Source organism: Acanthochromis polyacanthus, chromosome 12 (genome assembly GCF_021347895.1).
Source record: "Acanthochromis polyacanthus isolate Apoly-LR-REF ecotype Palm Island chromosome 12, KAUST_Apoly_ChrSc, whole genome shotgun sequence".
Lineage (NCBI taxonomy): Eukaryota > Metazoa > Chordata > Actinopteri > Pomacentridae > Acanthochromis > Acanthochromis polyacanthus.
Window position 1 is genome coordinate 355,140 of NC_067124.1, and position 24,719 is coordinate 379,858.

Here is a 24,719-nt window from a genome sequence, read left to right on the forward strand (position 1 = left end):
TGATCAGAATGGGTGCTGCTGATTGTAAATTCCATTACTATACAGAATTATATATTTGGACAAACAAGTGCACTGTGCCCCTATGTCATTTTCCTGTGTGGTATATAAAATATACCACATCGATCAAGAAAAGTGCCATCAAAGCTAATTTACTCATTAATCCTTAAACTTCACATACAATCACAAACACTAAATAATTGTACACACCATCATATGGCAATAAACAACCCAAATGTAATAAAACTGAGTCCCTAAAAACAGTGGGTGATCATTTTTATCTGTTAAAAAAAATCTGTCACAACAAAACAAATTCAAAACAATGGACAGTTTTTTCTGGAATTATTTTTGAAACAGTTTTGGATCCTTACCCCAGACCAAAACCCTCTTATATCTGATAAGAGCCTAACTTGTGTACAGCCTCTTCAACTGTGACTGATGCACAACACACAATACCAAGGGGTATTTTTGTGTTACTGATAACATAAAAATTCCTTAAAATTCAGATTTTTCATTTATCCCTAAACCAAGAGTTGCAGTATGACCAGCAGGAGCCCATTCATGGCTACAGTGATTTTGGTGGCTCTGCACTGTATAAGAGTGAAGTCATTGAATATTTGTGCAGTGTCTCTTTTCGCTGTTGCAGCGGTTTTGCTATTTGCAGACGGTCCCTGTTCACTCGCCGCACAGCCAGCTGCTCATAGACGCCAATGTTATTTCTGCAGCTTGAAAGACAGCGACTTTTGATAAAACGACCTTGTAGCACATTGTCTAGCTTACAACGATTTGAAAGAGGCATCGTTTATGTTTTCACAACGTATATCTCATGAGTTATTGATGCCGGAAGGCCGACTCTGTGAATCTCTTTCCAACTTTTCCTAACCCTCTGTCTGCATAAAAGTAGTGTTAGAACGCATCACACAACCTTCCAGAACATTATTAGAACAGTATTGTACTGCAGAAAGTAGTGTGTTGCTATTAAAAAAGGAGAGGAAAAGGTAATTAACAATAGAAGAGAGACAGACCATCATAACACTTAAAATGTAGGTCTTTCCTACAGAGAAACAACCTGCTTAAACTCAGCTTCCATTTCAGGCATGATGAACTGCTGCTATCTTTCTTTACAGACCAAAGAATCCATCAGTTTTACCTTCAGTCTGAGGAAGAGGAGGCTGAGTCTGACAGGAGGAAGGTTCTCTGTTCTCTGAAGGTTCTCCAACATCACTGACAGGCACTGACAGACAGACAGAGATCACATGTTATATTCTCCACTGCTTACTGCTTTCATTTATTTCAGCTACAACAGACTGAGAAGTTACTTTATGTTGACATTTATTGATGAGTTTATGGTGTTGATTAACTCTGGTTTTCTGACACCAAACTGCTCCTTCAAAGTAAGACCTAATGTTCCTCTGACATTAGTCTGGCATATCCAGACCATTCTGAAGAACAGAGTGTTCTGGCTTCACCTCATCATCATCCTGCTATAGAGGGAAGAAGGTCTGTCTTTTTAAAGCAGCCACAGTCATCCAGGGTGGAGCTAAGCCCAGGATGCAGCAACAGTGTCCCCTTAAATAGTCAGCCAACATGGCTGCCTTATTGCTCCATCCAAACCCTCTGAAGACTTGACATTTTCAGTGTGGTAGGTCACTGGGAGGTTGTTGATGGTTTAAAACTATAACATCATGTTACATAGTACTACATACTAACATGTCAGATGGTACACACAGAAAAAGATGGAGTATGTTCCAGTACATATTATGTTAAATGTAGTATGTCAGAACTACCCAGATGTCCTACAGCATTCAAACTGATTTTGTAGAATGAAAACTAACACATTTTTCTGGCTGTTCTGACCCACATTCTATGAACAGTCACAGCACTTAACAGTGTGTAGTGGAAATATAAATAAGTTTGAGCTGCTGAGACTCACAGTCAGATGACACCACATTACTACAGACTGGGACAGTCACAGTTTAAGGCTCCATATTATCAAGTAGGATGTTCTAATTGTATGCAGGACACAGTGAATACTTTGTGTAGGATGTATTTAACTTAAAGGTTTGTGATTTGGAATGCAGCTGCTTCATCAACATGTCTCTGTCCTTACTGAGAGCTGATTGGTCAGCTTCCCTCTGGTTGTAAACTGCAGGACCACTCCCAGCTAAACAGGATGAATGAAGAATCTTCAGAAACTGTCTCATCGACTCATAATTTGGTGAGAACAAGTGAGGACAGGCTTTGCTTCCACAGAAGGGCAGCTCATACAGAACTAATTTAGGTGTTATATCGAGGTTTAAACAGCAGGGGGCAGCATTCAGTCAGTAGGGTTGATCAGTAGATTTTACAGAAGAACTGACCTTAATGTGGACTCAGGAAAAACTGTAGCAGAACCTGAACTCTATCAGACTGTAGCAGAACCTGAACTCTATCAGACTGTAGCAGAACCATCATGCATCTTTCTGACTGTAATGATATCATGTTGTTCTTGTCTTGTGACTGACCTTCTGATCCTGAGCTGCTGGCAGGAAACCTCTCCAGCAGATCATTCCTGTGGATCTTCTTTAAAACCACTCTGGTCACCTGCACAGCTCTCTGAGGTCCATAAGTCTGTACCATCACATCCACAGTGTTACGCCTGTCTAGTTTCTGTAGTCGGCTCTTTTTGATGGCTTCGAGGCCTGGAACAATGTTGGACTCCTGCAGGGACCACTGGAAATCAGACAGCTCCTCATCATTCAGATCATCCAGGATGTTTTTGAGGATCTGTTTAGTCATGGTGTCTCCCTGATAAAGTCAAAGAAAATGTCAGCAGTTAATGAACAGTTGTGTTGTTGGTGTGGTGGAGGTTGTTGTGTAGCAGCAGGACTGCAGTTAATCCTACAAGACAATAAAAGTTTAGACCTCATAAACCAGGAGTTTATTTGGCTGCCATCTTGGTTCATCATTAATGCAGAACGATGATCCATCACAAAATGACAAAAATGAGACTCAAAATTACAAAAATGTTTTGTTTTTTTTAAAAAAGAGACAAATCAGACCCCAAGCTAGAAAAATGAGAAAAACAATTGCCTTCCAAAATTGCAAAGATTATACAAATTAAAACACAAAACAACATAAACAAGACAGAAAACTCTTAAAATGTGTCAAAAGAAGACAGTAAATGGTGAAAGAAATGAAAGCGTGCAGAGCTCAGACAGAGACCATCTCTGGTCCAGCTGGTCCTCAGGGATTAATATTACTTTAGTTTTAGATATCTGAGGAAGAATAATGACCTTCTAGGACTAAATAGAGTTCATCTTTTCATTTTCAGATCATAAGTAGACCTTTAATTCTTCACAATATCCAGACATTGGAATTCTAGAATGAAACATGGAAGAAACATCCCAAATAAAGAGGCTGAATCCTAAAAGCTGCTGGTGGTCGTATTCAGCTCTGTAGATCCATGTCGTCTTTATGCTGCTCTGACTTTGATCACTAATGGAAGTCATGAGTGTGGATGGACATCCTTGTTCCACTTCTGTTTGACCACAAACATTTGCTCCACACAATGTTCTAGTTCTACGTGTGTTGATGAAAAATCCATCGTTCAAAGCATTTCCATCCCACAGCTGTTGAACTGAAGTTCTGCTGATAAGAACAACTCATGTTTAGAACTGTCCGACTAATATAATGATATTTAGTGATAAAACATTGATTTGGTTTTAAGGAAAAAAAGATTTATTTAATGTTTTAATTGTGTCACAACAACGCTGTTCTTGAGTTAAAATACGACGAATGATTCGATCAGCTTTATGTTCTGTACAGTATTCACCCCCTTTGATGTTTTACCCTTTTATTGCTTTCATAAATCAATCATGGTCAATAAAATTTGGCTCTCTTAACACAACAATTTATTGGAAAAAACTCTTTGATGTCAAAGTGAAAACAGATTTCTATAAAGTAATGTTAATGAAAGAAAATTATATAAATAAAAATAATTGTTTGCATATTTATTCATCCCCCTTTTTTAATTTAATGGTCTAATTCAATAGAGGTCCATCAAATTGTTGCCAATAGTCTCACAATTAGTGAAATGAAGATCATCTGAGTGGTGTGGGTGTGTTTCAAGTGACTGAGTTGTAAAACAGCTGTCTGAAGGGTCCAGAGAGTGGTTGATCAGTATTCCTGGCTACCATTACACCATGAAGACAGAAGAACACTCTAAGCAACTCAGGGAAAGGGTTATTGAGAAGTACAATTCAGGGGATGGTTACAAAAAAATTTCCAAGGCACTGAACATCCCCCGGAGTTCAGTGAAATCAATTATCAAGAAATGGAAGGAATATGGCACTTGTGTGAATCTGCCTAGATCAGGCCGCCCTCGTAAACTGAGTGACCTACAAGTAGGAGACTAGTGAGAGAAGCCACCAAGACCCTACAACTACTCTGAAGGAGTTACAAGCTTCAGCTGCTGAGATGGGAGAGACTGTGCATGTAGCAACTGCTGCCCGGGTTCTTCACCGGTCAAAGCTTTATGGGAGAGTGGCAATGAGAAAGCCACTGTTGAAGAAAAGTCATATTAGATCTGGACTAGAGTTTGCCAAAAAGCACGTGGAAGACTCCATGGTCAAGTGGAAGAAGATTCTTTGGTCTGATGAGACCAAAACTGAGCTTTTTGGCCATCAGACAAGACGTCTGTCAGGCCGGCTTCAGCCAGGCCTGAATAGTGCTTTTCCTCCCGTGCCCTTTTTTGGCGTTTCCTGCGGCAGAGCAACAGGTGTTTCCCATCTGCCTCATCAGCGTGTTTGGTGACAGGTGGAGCACCTGCAACTATGCTGCTTAAAGAGAGATGCCAACCACTCTTCTGTGCCGGATCGTAGCCAGAGCTCGTAGGGTTCACAGCCAGTGATTATATTACCCTTTTGTCTTTGCTTGCAGTTGGGATTACCTGTTCCTGCCACCGTTTACCTGAGGCATCCACGCCACATTCCATGCAGCCGCCGCCGGTTTCCAGCCCTGCTGTGGACCCGATCCAAGCATACCTGGCCTGTTTGTAGTTATCGTAGACCTTTGTGATTGTAGAGAACCTTGAGTAACCCGTAGTTTCGTTCCTGTAGTAAACCGCTGTATTCAGCATCTGTAGTTTAGAGTTTCGGACAAAATTGTAGACATTGCGTGCTTCGTAGTATCGATCCCGGAAGGGCAGTCATGTTAAAGTAGAAATCAATTGTTAGAGTGACAGTTTTAGGAACCGAGAGAACCTATAGTGCAGGGATGTCAAACTCATTCCACAAAGGGCCGGCGTGGCTGCAGGTTTTTGTTCCAACTAAGCAGCATCACACCAGACCTGACTCATTTATGCCACGCCGGCCCTTTGTGGAATGAGTTTGACATCCCTGCTATAGTGTAATCTTTGAGTATTGAAGTGTAGTAGATCATGAAGACCAAGCCGACAGCGGCATTCTTAGTTTTGTTTCGTACTATTGTTGTAACCCTCCGCCCAGCCACTAGCAGGCGTGATTGTTCCTAGCCCAGAGTTATCGCTTTCTGTTTCCTTTGGAGTACTCCTTTGTTTTGTAGTTTTTCCGCCCAAACTGTAAATAAAGTCTTGTGTTGCCTTCACAGTCACTTGTGCATTCCTTGCTCCTGAGCTCACCCCACTATTCCTGACAATGTCATGTTTGGCAGAAACCAAACACTGCACATCACCAAAAACACACCATCCCCACTGTGAAGCATGGTGGTGGCAGCATCATGCTGTGGGGATGTTTCTCAGCAACTGGACCTGGAAGGCTTGTAAAGATAGAGGGCAGAATGAATGCTGCAAAATACACTGAAATCCTGGGGGACAATCTTTTTCAGTCTGCAAGAGAACTACGTCTTGGGAGAAGATTTATTTTCCAGCAAGACAATGATCCAAAACATACTGCAAAAGCTACACAGGAATGGTTAAAAAAGAACCAGGTAAATGTTCTGGAGTGGCCGAGTCAAAGCCCAGACCTCAATCCTATAGAGAATTTGTGGCTGGACTTGAAAAGGGCTGTTCATGCCCGATACCCGCACAACCTGACAGAGCTTGAGCAGTTTTGCAAAGAAGAATGGAGCAAAATTGCAGTGGGCAGATGTTCAGACTGACTGAGACCTATCCACACAGACTCACTGCTGTGATTGCAGCCAAAGGTGCATCTACTAAATACTGACTGGAAGGGGGTGAATAATTATGCAAACAATTATTTTATTTAGATAATTTTCTTTCATTGACATTACTTTATAGAAATCTGTTTTCACTTTGTCATTAAAGTTTTTTCCAATAAATTTTTTGTTAAAAAAGCTAAATTTTATTGACCATGATTGATTTATGAAAGCAATAAAAGGGTAAAACATCAAAGGGGTGAATATTTATGATAGGCACTGTAGTCAACATGTGCAGGGCGACTTTTCTCTCAGTGTCCATTTGTTTATAACTCCACCCAGGAACGGAGGAGTTATGTGACGATCGGTGTACGTTTGTCTGTGAATCTGTCTGTCTGCAGCATTATTCTAAAACAGACTAATGGATTGGGATGAAATTTTCAGGGAAGCTCAGAAATGACACAAGGACCACCTCATTAGATTTTGGCAGTGATGCAGCTTATAGTCTGGATCCACAGATTTGTTCAAGATTTTCCATTGCCAGAAATAGCGGCCGGGATGGCGTCGCCGTAACCATGACAACAAGTGAACACTGTTTCAGTTCCCTTCATTAATTTACTTGACCCGCGACATATTTATGTATCTGTACTACAGAATCTAGGCATGTACAACACATGCCTGTGCTCACACAAAGTAATTTAGTTAGTTTGTGGGTCGATCTATATTAAATGATCAGATTCTATGGTGCTGTGATTTCTGAATACACAAACTGAGGAAAAAACAGTCTTGGCAGAGCACTGCATTCTCTGAGGGCTTTTCTTGTTCATCTTTTTGTCCGTCCTCCTCTCGTCTGTCCCTCACCTGTTTTCTGAACTCATGTGTGATATTTAGCAGCTGGACTGCAGAGACTTCATTCGCTGAGCAGCGTTAGGTCGGATGACTGAACTCGTACCTGATTGGTCAGTGTGTTTCCTGAGCTGATAAACTAACAATGTAAACACTGGAAAAGCTGTGCAGGTAAAATAAACACAACCCATCAAATTTAAAATACCCCAAATGTATTGCCAATGCGTTAAAATATATACATATATATACATACATACGTGTGTGTGTATATATTGTCAAGTGAGATGCAGATGTTGAGGTCTCAGAGAGCACTCAGGCTCATTATAGCCTTAAGGTAATAAAGGTTTCGAAGCAGACAAATAAAGAGCTAAAGAAACATTATAAGTTAACCACATGATTATGCTTGCTAAAAAATATATATATTTTTAAAGTGTTTATTTGATTAAAGTAATGATTCGGATGATTTATTATGTTGGATTGAGAGGAATGATTTAAGAAGTGATTCTGTGTAATCTCTGCTTGGGCTCTGTGTGTGCGTACAGGCCTCATAGGCTTTGTGTGTGTAAATCTTAAAAAAGCAGAAGTGCAGTAAACAACAGTCACCATGACTCGGCAGCCACAGTGACACAGCAACCTCCTTAGAAAAAAGGGAAGTTTGGGAAAAACCCAAGAGGGCTGGCTGAAATGTGTGTGTGTTAAACAGAATGTGGACACTGTGTATTTGCTGTAACAACATGACTTCTGTATTACTGCTGTATGTGATGACAAGTCGATTGCATAAGTTAGACGGTGACAGAGGGCGTACCGAGCTAGTTTTGTGTGTCAGGAGAGAGATAAAAGGGCAGAGCCACAAGCACAGAACGGGAGACGTTCGCCGGAGCTGCCAGAAGAGCTGCAAAGGGAACTTGGCCGGAGTTCTGAAGAATCTTCACCTTCCTCTTTTGCCCTAGAGACGGGAAGACGACGCGGGACTTAGGCTCCAGAGATCGCTGAGGACATCGTTGGAGGCAAAGTCTTTTTCTGACTTTGTTCAACAAGCGAAGACCACACTCTGCCAAACGGAGAGTCCTAAGAGGTTCTGCAGTTATCTAGAAGAAACCAATAGAGGGAAGAACCGACTACACCCGAAGAGGCAAAGGAGGCAACAGCACCGGGCTGTTCCCCTCCCCGGGGCTGGGAGACCCAGTGACCCACCACAGCCTGAACAGACGAGGGTTTTCCATCACCACCATACCACAGAGAAGACAGCTGGGGCGTAAGCACTAACGTTCCAGCCGATTCCAGAGATAACTGCCAGACCACGATTGGCTTACGGGACTCCTCCGCACCCCCTGCTGAAGGAAGAGATCTCTTTTGTCCTCAAAGAAGACATCGTACCGAGTCTACTGGACAACTGAAGATTTTTCCAGACGCAAGTCAAGACCGAGTGATACGGTAGTGGCCACGCTGTTCGCTCTCTCTCCTAAATTTACTAATTAGAGAAGATTGTCAGGTACGCTCAATTTAGTTACATTATTATAATTTTTAATCAGAAATAATAATTGTTTAATCATGAATTGATGCTGTGCCCTTGCTAAATTGCTTAATAAAGCGTTTTATTGCATTTAAAGAGAAGCCTAATGAAATTATTATAAACCACTAAAAACCTGCATAGTGGTAAAAAGTTAAGTTGATTGTGTGCATTCAATCCAATGGTTCTTAAAGGTTGCTCAGTCCAATGTGAGAGTGTTTAAACATTACCCCTGAGGTTAGTTCTTTCCAAACCTCTAAAACGAACCCAGGAATAGCACCAAGTGCAAGCAGTCCTTAGAGAGAAGCTGACCGATAACGGACGTGAATGATAGATCAATTCTACTACTTAGAAAGGCTGCTTGGTGGGATAGCATTTATCAGATAAGAGGGGTGAGACATTCGGATGAAAGGCAGTCAGAACCTGGGCGAGTGTCTCTCAACTCCAGCTTAATTATTCTGCTGAAACCTGTTAGGTGGAATACTAATAGGCAGATAGAATCTAACCCTTTAAACGGAGAGCTGGACCAGACTTAACCTGAGGCAAGGGTTAAAGAAGGCTAGACTGGCGAACAATATATATATATGTATATGTCTATAATAGTGTGTGTGTGTGTTAAGAAAACACCGAGCTTCTAATACCATCTTGAAAATAATCCCTGATAATTCCCATCGAGTGCTAACTAAACCTGATAAATTGCAGAGGCTTTTGCAGAATTTTATAAATCTCTTTACAAAAATCCAGATACTTGTGTAAATGATACAGTCTTATCTGCCTTTTTAAGAAATATAAAACTGACTGAATTAACAGATACAATGAGAAAGGAATTGGATGAACCAATTAGGCAACATGAGATAATGGAAGCAATTAAAATGCTAAAGAGTAATAAAAGTCCTGGCCCTGATGGCTACATCAATGAATTCTATAAAAAAAACTAATAGAAATTATGTCACCACTCCTTTTAAGAGCATATCATCACTCATTGCAATCTGGTGAGATGGCACCGTCATGGAAAGAAGCGACCATAGTGGTACTGCATAAAGAAGGTAAAGACCCAGTAAAATGTCAGTCGTATTGACCGGTGTCCCTACTGAACAGTGACCTGCATATACTTACCACCATACTTTCTAAAAGAGTAAATAAAATCATTAATCACGTAATCCACCCGGATCAAACCGGTTTTATTGCAGGGAGGTTTTATGGGGACAACCTCCGAAGGGCACTTAATATAATGAGTCATGTAAACCTTAATAGAGAGAAAGCTATGTTGCTATCACTGGATGCATATAAAGCATTTGACCGTGTCTCTTGGCAATATTTATTTCAGACATTGGAACGGTTTAAATTTGGTCCTGGGTTTATAAAGTGGGTTCGAACATTATATTCAGCTCCACTCGCGTCCATTAAAGTTAATGGATTTAGATCACAAAACTTTGCATTGGAACGGGGGTGCCGACAAGGATGTTCGTTATCGCCATTATTGTTCGCATTAAGTATTGAACCACTGGCTCAGCTTATTAAGGATGACTTATTAGTTCAAGGTATTAAAATCGATACAGAAGAACATAAATTATCGCTATATGTGGATGATGTATTGCTTTTTTTAGCAGAACCAGAAACAACAATTCCACACCTTAAAAACTGATCTCGCAGTATGGCTTTATCTCAGGATATAAAGTTAATATTGAAAAAACTGAAGCTATGGACCTTAGTGGTCAAATACCAGAACATATTAAAAATAAAAGCGGGTTTAAGTGGAGTGGAGATATGGTGTATTTGGGTATCACTCTTCCTCATTCCCTAGAACAGGGGTCAGCAAGTAGATGTGGCTTCGGGCCGAAATGTTTGTAAACAATGGGACAGCGGGCCAACCTGCGGGGGGGTGCACTCCGATTCCGCGGGGGGGGTGATACCGCGAACAGCGGAGCTTCTACAGCTGATCGCTGCTGCTTGGGACACTCGTCTCAATTCTGATCACAGATGTATTAAAAAACACTCCTGACACACACGTTTTGCACACACTGTTGCTCAGTGAAATCTGGCTGGTACAACCGTGTCCGACCAGTAGTGCAAACGCGGAAATGCCCGGCAGCAGCCGACCATGCGAGTTTCGTGTTGCGGTGACGGACCGGCTTTGCTCCGTGCCAAATCAAATTTTCAAAATCATCTGGCGGGCCAGATATTATTCCTGATGGGCCAGTTTTGGCCCGCGGGCCGCCAGTTGCCAACCACTACTCTAGAACAACTATATGATGCAAATTACCCCAAAATTATTAAAAGTATAAGCGAGGACCTGGAACGCTGGACAACACTACCACTGACCATGCTTGGTCGTATCGAATCAATACGTATGAATGTCCTACCTAGATTACTTTACCTGTTCCAAATGCTGCCGGTAGAGGTCCCCAAAAGTTACATTTGATAGATTAAATAAATTAATATCAAAATTCATATGGCAGGGGAAACGCCCTAGAATTCGATTTAAAATTATACAATTATCTAAATCTCGGGGGGGATTGGGACTTCCAAATTTACAATTTTATTACTGGGCCGCTCAAATGAGACCAGTGATCTCGTGGATGAAGGAACAGGTACATACCCGATGGTTTAATATCGAAAAGAGCTGATGCTCAGTACCAATAAAGACGGTTCCTTTTTCAGATCTACCCTTGAAGGATATCCAGATGGGTGTGTGGACAAAAATGACATGAAAAATTTGGAAAACTATACAAGCATTCTTTAATTTACCAAAGAAACTCTCTATCTGGACTGAGTTAGGATATCTAGGGGATTTTATACCATCTCAAAGTGATATGGGTTTCAAAAACTGGTCTCAATTAGGTCTTAGATATGTACACCAATTGTTTGCCAAAGGTGAACTTGACCCTTTGCGCTTCAGTGCGTAGTAGGTGTCCCGCCGGCAGTACACCTACTAATTTGCATAGGAATTTCAAGAATGTCCGACGGCTGCAAACGTGATTATACAAACACTATACGCCGATGGAAAGCTTAGATTCTCATGAATCCGCCGGCATAAACCACTTTCAGATGCGATTACCACAGCGGGTGAGAAAAACACATTTGTCCGACAAAAACAAATATTCATCCATCCGTTCTCTATACACGGCTTCAACGTACACAGCGAGACTCACATTTCCGGGTTCATTATTACACACAGATGAAAATATTCCACAAAACCATAATCCAACCTTTTACATCCAGACGACACAAGCCAGTAAACTATTTTGTCCAAAACATGTCCTGAAGTCGGTATAAAATCCACGAATCGGTCGTTTTCAAGGAAATGCACCTCGCGATGCGCGTCCAATATTCCCTGTATTTTTGTAATTTTTTAAATTTAAAAATAGAATATTAGCGATTTTTTGTTCTGAAAACGGCTGGAATTGACTGCAGCTTAAAGGATTAAATCTTTTGAACAACTAAGACGTGACTTTATACTCCCACAAACTAACTTTTATAGATACCTGCAACCGAGACATTTTCTAACAACACATCAAGAATATAAAAAAGTTAAAAACCCCTCTCAGTTTGAGGTGTTTCTACAGGAAATACAATCAAATCACAATATTAAACGAGCGGTCTCTAAAGTGTACAGCATATTTTCATCCATGGACCCAAATGATACTCTGCATATTAAAGACGAATAGGAGACTGAATTTTGTAGAATTATTTCGATTGAAACTTGGACACAGGGTTGTGAGGAAGCACATTTAGTAACCAGTTCTATTATTTGGAGAGAATTTAGGTGGAAAATTATAACAAGGTATTTTCAAACCCCACATATAACAGCTAAATGGAAGCAAGCAGGGTCAGACAAATGCTGGAGGCATTGTGGTCAGCACATAGGAAACCATACTCATATAATGTGATCATGCCCAAAATTAGAGGATTATTGGAAGGAGGTCTTTGATGCTTTAAAAGAAATTTTTCATAGTGCAATACCCAAAGAACCCATAGTGGTTCTTCTTGGTATAATACCAGAAGGTGTCACAGGTCGAGATAATGCATATTTGTTACAAATCCTACTAGCTGTTGCCATTAAGTGTATTACATTTCGATGGCTGAAACCTGAACCCCCTTCATATAATGACTGGATTTTGAAGGTATGGGAGATTTATGAAATGGAAAAAAGTACCTATGCTGTTAGACTTCAAAAAGAAAAATGTTTAAAGAGATGGAAGCTTGTGATGCCTTTGATACTGCAATGATATATGATATGAGGGTTGATTTACGGATTTGTGAGTCATGTTTTCTGCATCTGGTTTTTGGTAATTTTTTTCTTTTTTCTTTTTTTTCTTTTCTTTTCCTGCTTTTCATTTACTCATTTACTTTTATTTACTTATTCTCCCCCCTCCTTTTTATTATTTACTATTATATTTGTGAAGTGGGGCATATTCTTTAAACAATTACTGCAATGACTGGACTATCGGGGGATCGGAGGAGGGTGGGGGGAAAAAGAAAAAAGGACATCTCAAATGAAAGGACTGATGAAAGGGAAAAATGTGATAATTGTGGCAAGTTATAGATGTATGTGTGTTGGATGTTCAAATAAAAAATAAGTTAAAAAAATGCACTGAATCCTGTTTGATTAAAGCTCTATAAAGCATTGCTGGATGGTGTAAATGAAATTACACCCAGATCATCATGAACACACCTGAGATTTGCTCTCTGATTGGCTGAAGGATCCAAAAGCAGACACCCTGCCAGCTAAAGCAGATCAAGCAGTTTTCTAACAAGAGCAAGAAAACAACACAAACACATGACACACAACATCAGCTCCAGCTGGATCAGTGCTCTGCTCTTATTCTGGGGACTTTAATGACTGGAATGATCCATGAACCAGATCCGGGGCTCTTCATAAACACTGGGGGCTACAGCTGGGGATGTCCGGCTCTGATGACGCCACTGAGTCCAAACAACAACCTGAGTCTCACTAAACAGCACATTTCAGTCACCAGTTTGGTGTTGAGGATAAAACAGGATCAGATGAAATGTCCAGTCCTCAGTCTGATGGGATGTCTGTGTCCTCTGGAAGAAAACTTCTCTCTGTCTGCACACTTGCTTTCAAAGACTCTGAGCCTCATGTTTGTGTTTGTTGGTGATGAAGGAGGAACCTCAGAGACTGCAATCAATCAAAGTTCTACTTACTCAGCTTCTTCCCACCAGTCCAGATCTCTGCTGTCTGGGTTTGAGCAGAAACACAGAAAATCCTGGGCTGCTTCTCCGTCACCGGTCCTCTGAGTCTGCAGGCTGCCGTCACTCTGAAACACCTCAAACACATCAGAAAGCTCCTTTATTGGACCTGATTATCACAAATCATTCACCTGCAGCTCCTTCTGGCTTCCACTCCCTTAGAAAGAACGAAAAACTGATAAATCTCCTGGTCTGTCAATGTTTTCTCTTTTTGGAATATGAACATTAATGCTGCCAAAATAAAATATCGGCTCTGATAAATCTGATAAACTGGACATAGTTCACCTTTTTAGACACACACAGCTCATGTGGACATGCTTCTATCATCCTCTTCAGTTTAATTCATGTCCTCACTAGAATTAATTCCCACTAACACAGAGCTGTCTATGGCTTCCTGACAGAGATGAGCTAACAAGCTAACAAGCTAACAGTTGGTTTAGCAGCAGCCTCTGTTAGCTAAATGTGGCAGTTTGTGGTTTTCAACGACGACTTAAAACAACTTTTTAGACCCATGAAGGAGCGAACAGTGAGCTGTGGAGCCACATTTCTGCTGCTGGAACTAAACTAACAGCTAGAAAACACGTTAAAGCAGAGCTAGCCAACACGGTGCCTGGTTTCCCTCAGGGACCATGTGAGTTTCCTGCTACATGTTCTAAAAAAAACACTAGTCACCATGATATTCCTTCTATAATATATACAGTCACTGTTCTTTTTGAACCAAAAATACCTACATTAATGCAGATTTTAAATGAAAATATTGAATATAGTATTTTAAAAAGGTGTAAATGAACTTTGAGCTTGTCTGAAGTCAAAGCTCACTGCTCATGTCAAACCACCAGGTCACTCTTTGCTGAAGCAGACGCAGACACTTTGTGAAGCGAGATGTGGTTTTTACCCCAAAACATGGCAGAGAAGCGAAAGAAAAAACATTATTTTCAAGGAAGAAGAGTTCTTTTTTACGACAGTGACAGACAAATGTGTGTGTCTCATTTTATTGTGACGGCAAAGCGACACAATGTGTAGAGACTCTACTGGACCCGTCACTAAAGCTTCCATGCTAACTACCCACCTGGTAGCACTACGGACAGAAAAAGCCCGGGACTTAAAGGCAGCTTTGGGTGAACAAGGACAGCAATAAAATCACAAAAAGCAACTTAGGCTTCATTTAGAGCTGCAGATTTTTTGATAAAGAACAAGAAAGTCTTTTGGGACGGGGAGGTGTTGAAAGAAGCAGTGATGATGGTTGCAAACACTGTGTTCAAAGACGAGAAGAACGGTCCAGATGCCATCTCCACTCTCTCCAACTGGGGGTAAGTGTGATGGTTAGAAGAATGTCGGCTGTATCTGAAAAGTTGACAGAGCAGCTGGACGGGATCTGGCTCAGTGCAGGAGGTTTAGCATTCAGTGGGACGAGTCTGTGGACAGCAGCAGTACAGCTCAGCTGATGATGTTCATCTGAATGGTGTTTGATGGTTTCTCCTCTAAAGAAGAACTCCTGACACTTTTGCCCCTGCAGACAACAACAAGGGGAACTGACATCTACAGCGAGGTGAAAAGTTTCTTCATGGATAAAAACGTTAGAAAAGCTTGTTTCAGTGACGATGGACGGGGCTCCTCCATGACGGGTCGGCATGCAGCCTTCATTGTACGATGCAGAGGTGGTCCAGACTTCCCAGCATTCCTACATTACCACTCAGGGCTGTACGCTTAGCTTTTTCACTATAGCACAGGTGCTCCTAGTGAAAAACATTTAGGAGCACTATGAATTTTCACTATGAATCGCACAATTTTATTATTAACATTCACACAACAAGCCAAGCAGTCGGCTCAGTTCTTTAACACAGAGAACATCCCTGTCCCACATCTTTTTGTATTCAAGTCGTCCTGGCACACTTGGCTGAGTTCATCCAGCTCCACAGCAGGACTTGGATCAAAGTCCTCCAGACATGGCCCCTCCAAGCTGATCCTCATGAGGTCTTCAGTGGTGGTCAAATAAATGGATGCAGTTCTAACAGTGACATTGCACAAACAAAGCTTCTCCCACAAAATAGATTATCATCCCTCACCAGTGTCACATACATCAGCTTCACTGGTCCTCAGGACTTTGTGAACTAATAAACCAATGTATTTTTACAGATGGACATCTATACTACATCCGTCACAAGGAAACACCAAAGCCCATGTTTAGAGTGTGTGTGTGTGTGTATTTTGTAAATAGTTTGCAAAGAATTATATTTGATTTTGTTCTCATAAAAGGCGGTGTACATATGTATGTGTATTTTGTAATTAGTTTGTAAAGAATTATTGATTTTTTTTGTCACCAAAGAAAACAAACTTTCACCAATATGGCTTCCTTTCATTTGGAGTGTGATTGGTCTACTGACTTCTTTCTTTTGTCATATTTTCCATCATCACTCAGATGGCATTGTGTTACATTTTTCCAATTTCCAATCAAAAAACTCGGTGGAAGCCACCATGTACACAAGACCTTATACAGCAGCAGCAGAGGAGCAGATGTAGCTGAGAAAGTTTGGAGGTTTCCACTTCTTGCATTCCCAAAATAAGAGGGAAGTCATATTTTGTTAAGTGGCCCAACAAATTCTGACTCCAGATCTTAATTCATCTCATACAATCTGCACAGTTAACTCAACCTGCATATTTCTGTTAAAGTCCTAGTTTTGAAATGGTCTCTGTTCTTAATCTGCCATACTGTGATCATTTAGCCCCTTATTTTATTATTCTGTTCTTACAGACTGTAATTTACTAGGTTTATTTTTTTAGACTTGTGATTTGGTGTTTTAGCTGTTGTAGCAAATAATTTCCCAGGTGTGGGATTAAAGAATTTAAATTCTATTATATTGTTAACTGGCCCAATAAAAATAACAACAATAACAAATGACTTTATACTTAAGAACTATGCTTATATTAAAGACTTCATACATAAATACCAGACATATTTTGAGGCCATATCTTGCATTCTTAGGGGAGTCTGATTATAGGGGCAGAATGCATAGATTGTGTTAACTGATGACAGTTTTAGTTCAGTTATTACTTTATGGTATTTAAACTGTTTTACATGCTTAATTTAGTGTCATGTGCATTATTATAATTTAGACAGACACAGTATTTGGTTATTTCAAGTTAATGTGTTCATAAAAGCTAAAGACAGAAATAGGAGCCTGTCGCTTTAAGAAAGTGCGTCGGTCTGTGTGATGCTCGGTACTGTGGGGGGGAGACCATAGATATATACATGTTTGTATAGATCTATGGGGGAGACGGTCTGAGAGTCAGAGGAGCTCACGGTTTTTCTGACCATGTCGTGTTTTAGCGCCGATGTGGAAAAAAAGTTGTTGAAGAAGAAGGTGTAGGCTGTGACTTTTACTTTGATCCACTTTGTGTGGACTTATTTTAGGAGAAAATGCGAATGATAGGGTTGACATCTGTACTGGCACGTGTGCTCCCTTTTATTTTTTCTACTCGCACCGATCTATTTTTAGGCGCATATGCGAGTGAAACGCTCCCACTGTACAGCCCTGACTGTGTGTGTAGTAGGATACATGTACTCTGTGTGTAGTAGGATACATGTACTCTGTGTGTAGTAGGATACATGTACTCTGTGTGTAGTAGGATACACGTACTCTGTGTGTAGTAGGATACACGTACTCTGTGTGTAGTAGGATACACGTACTCTGTGTGTAGTAGGATACACGTACTCTGTGTGTAGTAGGACACACGTACTCTGTGTGTGTAGTAGGATACATGTACTCTGTGTGTGTAGTAGGATACATGTACTCTGTGTGTGTAGTAGGATACATGTACTCTGTGTGTAGTAGGACACACGTACTCTGTGTGTAGTAGGATACACGTACTCTGTGTGTAGTAGGATACACGTACTCTGTGTGTAGTAGGACACATGTACTCTGTGTGTGTAGTAGGATACATGTACTCTGTGTGTGTAGTAGGATACATGTACTCTGTGTGTAGTAGGATACATGTACTCTGTGTGTAGTAGGATACATGTACTCTGTGTGTAGTAGGATACATGTACTCTGTGTGTAGTAGGATACATGTACTCTGTGTGTAGTAGGATACATGTACTCTGTGTGTAGTAGGATACACGTACTCTGTGTGTAGTAGGATACACGTACTCTGTGTGTAGTAGGATACACGTACTCTGTGTGTAGTAGGACACATGTACTCTGTGTGTGTAGTAGGATACATGTACTCTGTGTGTGTAGTAGGATACATGTACTCTGTGTGTGTAGTAGGATACATGTACTCTGTGTGTAGTAGGACACACGTACTCTGTGTGTAGTAGGATACACGTACTCTGTGTGTAGTAGGATACATGTACTCTGTGTGTAGTAGGACACATGTACTCTGTGTGTAGTAGGATACATGTACTCTGTGTGTAGTAGGATACATGTACTCTGTGTGTAGTAGGATACATGTACTCTGTGTGTAGTAGGATACATGTACTCTGTGTGTAGTAGGATACATGTACTCTGTGTGTAGTAGGATACATGTACTCTGTGTGTAGTAGGACACATGTACTCTGTGTGTAGTAGGATACATGTACTCTGTGTGTAGTAGGACACATGTACTCTGTGTGTAGTAGGACACATGTACTCTGTGTGTAGTAGGACACATGTACTCTGTGTGTAGTAGGATACATGTACTCTGTGTGTAGTAGGATACATGTACTCTGTGTGTAGTAGGATACATGTACTCTGTGTGTGTAGTAGGATACATGTACTCTGTGTGTGTAGTAGGATACATGTACTCTGTGTGTAGTAGGACACACGTACTCTGTGTGTGTAGTAGGATACATGTACTCTGTGTGTGTAGTAGGACACATGTACTCTGTGTGTAGTAGGACACATGTACTCTGTGTGTAGTAGGATACATGTACTCTGTGTGTAGTAGGACACATGTACTCTGTGTGTGTAGTAGGACACATGTACTCTGTGTGTAGTAGGACACATGTACTCTGTGTGTAGTAGGACACATGTACTCTGTGTGTAGTAGGACACATGTACTCTGTGTGTGTAGTAGGATACATGTACTCTGTGTGTAGTAGGATACATGTACTCTGTGTGTAGTAGGATACATGTACTCTGTGTGTAGTAGGATACATGTACTCTGTGTGTGTAGTAGGATACATGTACTCTGTGTGTGTAGTAGGATACATGTACTCTGTGTGTAGTAGGATACATGTACTCTGTGTGTAGTAGGATACATGTACTCTGTGTGTAGTAGGATACATGTACTCTGTGTGTAGTAGGATACATGTACTCTGTGTATCAGAATGTCCTTCAGGTTAATGATTTTCTATCTGGTCCAGGATCAGAGCCTCATATCAGGTTTTATAGTTTTATACTGAGCCTGTTCAGAGTCCAGACCAAACACTGACTGATACTAAACACATCATTACTGCACTAAATGTCTCTCATGGACTCCACATACGTTTCATTCTTCAACTTTTCAACCAAACACAAACTTCTGTGAGGATTCTTCTCCCCACATTTCTCCTGACAGTAATCAAAGCTGTTCTCTTGGATTTCTTTCTGCTCTCTTTGACTCTTTATCAGTGTTTTCAGTCTGTTTCTGTCCTTTCACACGGACTCTTGTGATCAGCTGATTTCTATTCTGTCTTTTGTGTCTGAATCAAAGAGAAGCAAAGTTCCACTCACTCAGCTTCTTCCTCTGCAGCTCTCTGCTGTGTGGACCAGGTCTGAGAGAAAATCCTCCTCTGTGTCTGCAGGCTGCCGTCACTCTGAGACACAAAGAGCAAAGATCAGCTGCTGCACCTTTAGATGACGTTAATATGAGACATGATGAAGCTGCAGCAGCTTCCTGGAAACAGCTGAGGACTAAGAAAGCTCCTCCTCTCTGACCACAGCCTCACTCTGGCCTTTATTTCTACACATTCACATGTTGATGAAGGAGCTGATCACATCATCATCTCAACCACTTTTATTGGGAAGAAAATCCAACAACTTCACTCTGATGCTGTGTAGAAAAATGACACTCTGTCCAACCATCAGCTGGCTCCTGCTGATCAAACTACAGCTCCTGATCTGATATTTCATTGTTTTCCATCCTCTGAAGGATTGTTTGTCAGTAATAAAGTTGTTGTTCCACATCTCACAGATGTTTTGTTGGAACAGATCAAAGTGCTCATCATGTTTCTGGTGATTGTGGAACATTAATAATGTCCAGATGTTATCAGCAGCTGCTTTTAGAGACTGAATCTGATTGGATTTGGCTCGTTTATCAAGTTGTGTAGAATATTTAGTTTGTCAGACATCCATGATGTGCAGGTGAAGAAGAAACGTCCGCTGACACTGACTTACTTCATAATAAGTTTATTCTAAAGAAGAGCAGCATGGATCAGACAGAGACTGTCTGGAAGGATTCAGCCAATAGGAACCTTGTAAACTCACATTCTGAGTTCACTTTTAGAGGTTTATGGTTGATTGTAAAACCTCAACCTGTGATCTTGTGTTGGTGACAGAACCCTGTGATAAAACAGTCCAATGTTCAAGGCCTGAAATAAGAGCAGCTCTCAGCTATAAAGTATCTGTACATCATTAACAGTCTCAGGTCATGAATGAGTGAAGCAGCTCTGATGGCTCTGAGCTTCTAGATGTGATAGAATCCACAGTAAAAATGGCGTGGGTCCATAGTGCAGCTGTTGGTCCAAATCCATGATAGTGAACAGTAATGAACCTGGAATGGTCCCAAAGAGAGGATCAGAGAACACCAAGATACCAAACTAAAGAGTTTAGACGGTCACCTCAAGGACTGAGCACTGGAACAAAGACAATAAGACGCCTTCTGACAAGGTTTCAGCGTTCATTCATTCATTTCAACCACAATGAGATTGGAAAGTTAAGGCCTGAACAGACGAGAACCAACTATCTGAACCCGGCTAATCCTCAAGAAAAGTGAACCAAGGAGCCTCTAGAGGCAGGAGGAGGAAGAACCAAGACTAAACTCAGAACTACAGTTAACCTGCTGTTGGAAAGACCAAGGCAGGAAAACTACAGAACTATGGAAACCTAAACTAAGCAGAAACCTGATCAACCAGTAACTGCACAGAAACCAAAAACTCTAAGCTATTAAAGCCTGAAGGTAGGGAGCTGATGGAACAGGTCATAGAATGGAAAAGCAGAACCTCCGTCTGGTGTCACTATGGCTGGAGAACCTTACTGACTGTAGGAGGGGGAACGTCCACACGGGGAAGGAGACTCCTCTTGGTTCTTCACAGGGAACCTCTCATTCCAACATGTGGACACAACCATGGGAAGTACGGTAGAATCCTCTGGATCCAGCAGAACCCACAGAGGACCAGGAAACAGAGCAACGGACCGGAGGAATGAGGAAAGCACAAGCAGGCAGAAGTCAGCATGGAGGGACTAAGACGGTCCTGCATCAGAACACCACTGAAGGCTGTCTGTAAGGAACGCTGGAGTGACTGATTAGCAACGATCCACTGATTACTGATGACAAACACCTGGACTCCTCATCAGCACCACACTCACCTGTAGGGGGTGGGGGGGGGGGGGGGAGAGGGAGAGAGAGAGAGAGAAGGAGAGAGAGAGGGAGAGAGGGAGGGGGAGAGAGAGAGAGAGAGAGAGACCTGCCATAGATCACAGCTTAAAGGTGGAACAAGTTCATTCATAGCATGTGGTAGAAATGAGCTAAAAACAATGAGCTTTGATACAAATACTGATTTTTGACCTGAATGTGTTTAACAGCTCTGACCTGTTTTTAAATGTGTTTGTTTTTTACTGTTAACATGTAAAATAATTCTTTTTTTCCTTTGATTTTCCTGTAATTGATCAAAACAGTGAAAATCTCTGAAGGAACAGTAAACTGGTTAAAAAGTGACAGTTAATTATTGATTCTTTCCAGGATTTATTGTGTGAAAGGACAATCAAACATGAAGCTTTGAGCTTTTCCTGAGCGATGGGAGCACAAACAGAGACAAACACATATCAGCTGTTCTGATCACTGACTGGGTTCTTCTACGGAACGTCTCCTGGAAACTCTGACACAAAGAAACTGTTAACACCACAGACCATCACAATAAGACACGTGTGGACTTTTCCCTCTGATATTTCATTTCATTCATTATTTATTTCATTCATTTGTAAAATAAAAAAATGTTTTATGTAAATGAAAAGTCTCCAAACTGGAATGAAAGGCAGCAGAAAGAAGACGAGTCTTATTTTGTCTTTATCCACAGAAATCAGTTACAAAAAGTGAACTTAAAAACATCAACAAGAAAACAGTCACATACTATTTTGTTCTCCAGTTACATTCAGTCTGTTCACACTATCGTTCAGTATAGCCTTCTTTAACCCTTGCCTCAGGTTAAATCAGGACCAGCTCTCCGTTTAAAGGGTTAGATTCTATCTGCCTATTAGTATTCCACCTAACAGGTTTCAGCAGAATAATTAAGCTGGTGTCGAGGAATACTCGCCTAGGTCCTAACTGTCTTCTTCCAAACGTCTTACCCCTCTTACTCCAATAAATACTCTCTTACTAAGCAGCCCACCTAAGTAGTAGAATTGATTTATTGAACACGTTTGTTAACGACAGCTTTCCTCTTAAAACTGTGGCACTTGTTGATATTCTAGGTTCGTTTTAGAGGTTTGGAAACTAACCTCAGGGGTAATGTTTAAATAACTAGTTGGATTAAAGTAACCTTTAAGAACCATTAGATTTAATGCACACAATCAACTTAACTTTTTACCACTATGCAGAATAAGTGAATCATAATCATTTCATTAGACTTCTCTTAAATGCAATATAGCGTTTTATTAAGCAGTTATTAGCAGGGGCACAGCATTATTCATGATTAAACAATTTAATTATTTCTGATTATTTCTAACTTAACTAAATTAAAACTAAGCTGAGCGTACCTAAGAATCTTCTCTAATTAGTAAATTTAGGAGAGAGAGCGGACAGCCAGGCCTTAGCTGCCACGCCCGGTCTTGACCTGCATCTAGTTGAACTCCTCCGTGGACCAGTAGACTCGGTACGAAGTCTTCTTTGTGGATGGAGGGTGTTCTTCATAGGCAGGGGGAGTGGAGAGGTCCCGATAGCCAATCGTTGGTCTGGCAGTTATCTTTAGTAGCAGCTGGATGGTGGTGGTGGAAAGCCCCGTCTCATCAGGCTGTGGTGGGTCACTGGGTCCTCCAGCCCTGGAGTGGAGCAGCCCTCTGCTGCTGCCTCCTGTGCCTCTCTGGATGCCATGGGTGCTGTCTTCTCTTCATCTCTTTGGATAACTGCAACCTCTCAGGACTCTCCTTTCAGCAGAGTGTGGTCCTCGCTTGTTGAACAAAGTCAGACAAAGACTTTGTTCAACAACGATGTTCTCTCAACGAACTCTGGAGCCTAAGTCCCGCGTTGTCTTCACGTCTCTTGGGCAAAAGGGTCCGGTGTCGACTCTCAGAACTTTGGGCGATGCCTCCGGCAGCTCGGCGACGCAGCATCTCTCCCCTCCGGGGGAGAACTCCGAATTCAGTGTCTCTGACTCTCTCTTTTATAGTGTCATCTCTAATACACACATCTCTGGCTAGGTACGCCCTGACACCGTCTAACTCATGCAATCAACTTTGTTATCACATACATCAGTAATACAGAAATCATGTTTTTCCAACAAGTACACAGCATCCACCTTCCGTTGTTAACACACACACACATTGCTTGAGACATGTTGCCAAGACCATATTTGGCCACAGAACTTCCTCAATGTCCTCCTTTCTGCAGTGTCATGGTGACTTCTGCTTTTGCTCCTGCACACAGCTCAGAACAGCACAGATTACTTCAAGTCAAAACTCACTTAGTTTACACTGATCACTTCTTTAAATCATTTTCTTAGCATGATCAAATAACTTATTTTAAATCAATTCTCTTCTATAGCAATCATCATTTCCAGAATATATATCAGCCTATTAAAATCATTCTTGCATCAAGCATAAGCATAATCATTGTGGTTAACTTATATAGTTTCTCATTTTAACTTTTCATTGGTTTGCTTAAAGCTTTTATTTAGGTGGTGGTTGCTCCTGGGATCTCAAATAACTAGGCCCCACTTGACAAACACAAAAAAGACAATGATAGTGACCATCAACCGTAACTAATATATTTCATTATATTTCTTTAATGAATCTTTTAAATGTGGTGTTTGATTTAGATTCTTTGATTTCTTTCTTCAGATTGTTCCATAAACTGACTCCTTTTACAGACGTTCCATCATTTCAGTCCTGAACTTGTTTTTTTTAAAGATCTCTGTTCCTTTTAAGTCATACTTACTTTCTCTTTTCCAAATCTTTTCTGGATGTTAACTGGCAGTGTGTTTGTGTGAGCTTCAGCATCATTTGCAGAATATTGTAATCTACTAATTCTTGAAGTTTCAGTAATTTAACTGAAGGAATAATGGATTAGTAGGACCTCTGTATCGTTTTCTGCTGATTATCTTATGGCTCTTTTGCAAAATGAAAACTGACTGAGCATGTTTTGCAGCGTGTTTCCCCATACTTCACTGCAGTAGGTCAGATAAGGAACAATCATGTTGTATAAATGAACAATGCTTTGTTATCCAGTGAATCCTTTACTTTGTGTAACAGAGCTATTGTTTCTATCATTTTACCTTGTATACTGGATATGTGATTTCCACACAATTTCATCCAGAATAAACACCAGAAGCTTGGTTTCTGTTACCTTCTACTGATTTCAGTACATCTATAATAAAGCACCAGTGTTCTCCCTCTGTTACTAATATCATAAGTTTGTTTTTTCAAGATTCAACCATAATTTATTTACATCACACCATGTTTTTATTCTTTTAAATTCTTGTTGAACCACATTCAACACCTGTGTTAAATCATCCCCACCAAAATAAAGTCCGTATTGTCCGCAAACAGAAAACATTTGAGCGGTTTGGATACAGAACAGAGGTTTGTGTTGTGAGTTCTCTGCTGCCATCTAGTGGTGGATCAACAACACGACTTTCCCAGATTGA

General features: G+C 40.9%; 1 long non-coding RNA gene across 1 annotated transcript; it reads right to left on the reverse strand.

The window, feature by feature from the left end:
• On the reverse strand, positions 1 to 21,230 carry LOC127536407 (uncharacterized). The gene is made up of 4 exons (XR_007945405.1): positions 19,375 to 21,230; positions 13,637 to 13,758; positions 2,502 to 2,784; positions 1 to 1,231 (listed from the first exon to the last, which is right to left on the reverse strand). It is a non-coding gene; the product is annotated as an uncharacterized LOC127536407 (long non-coding RNA).
• Between the last annotated feature and the right edge of the window lie 3,489 nt (positions 21,231 to 24,719).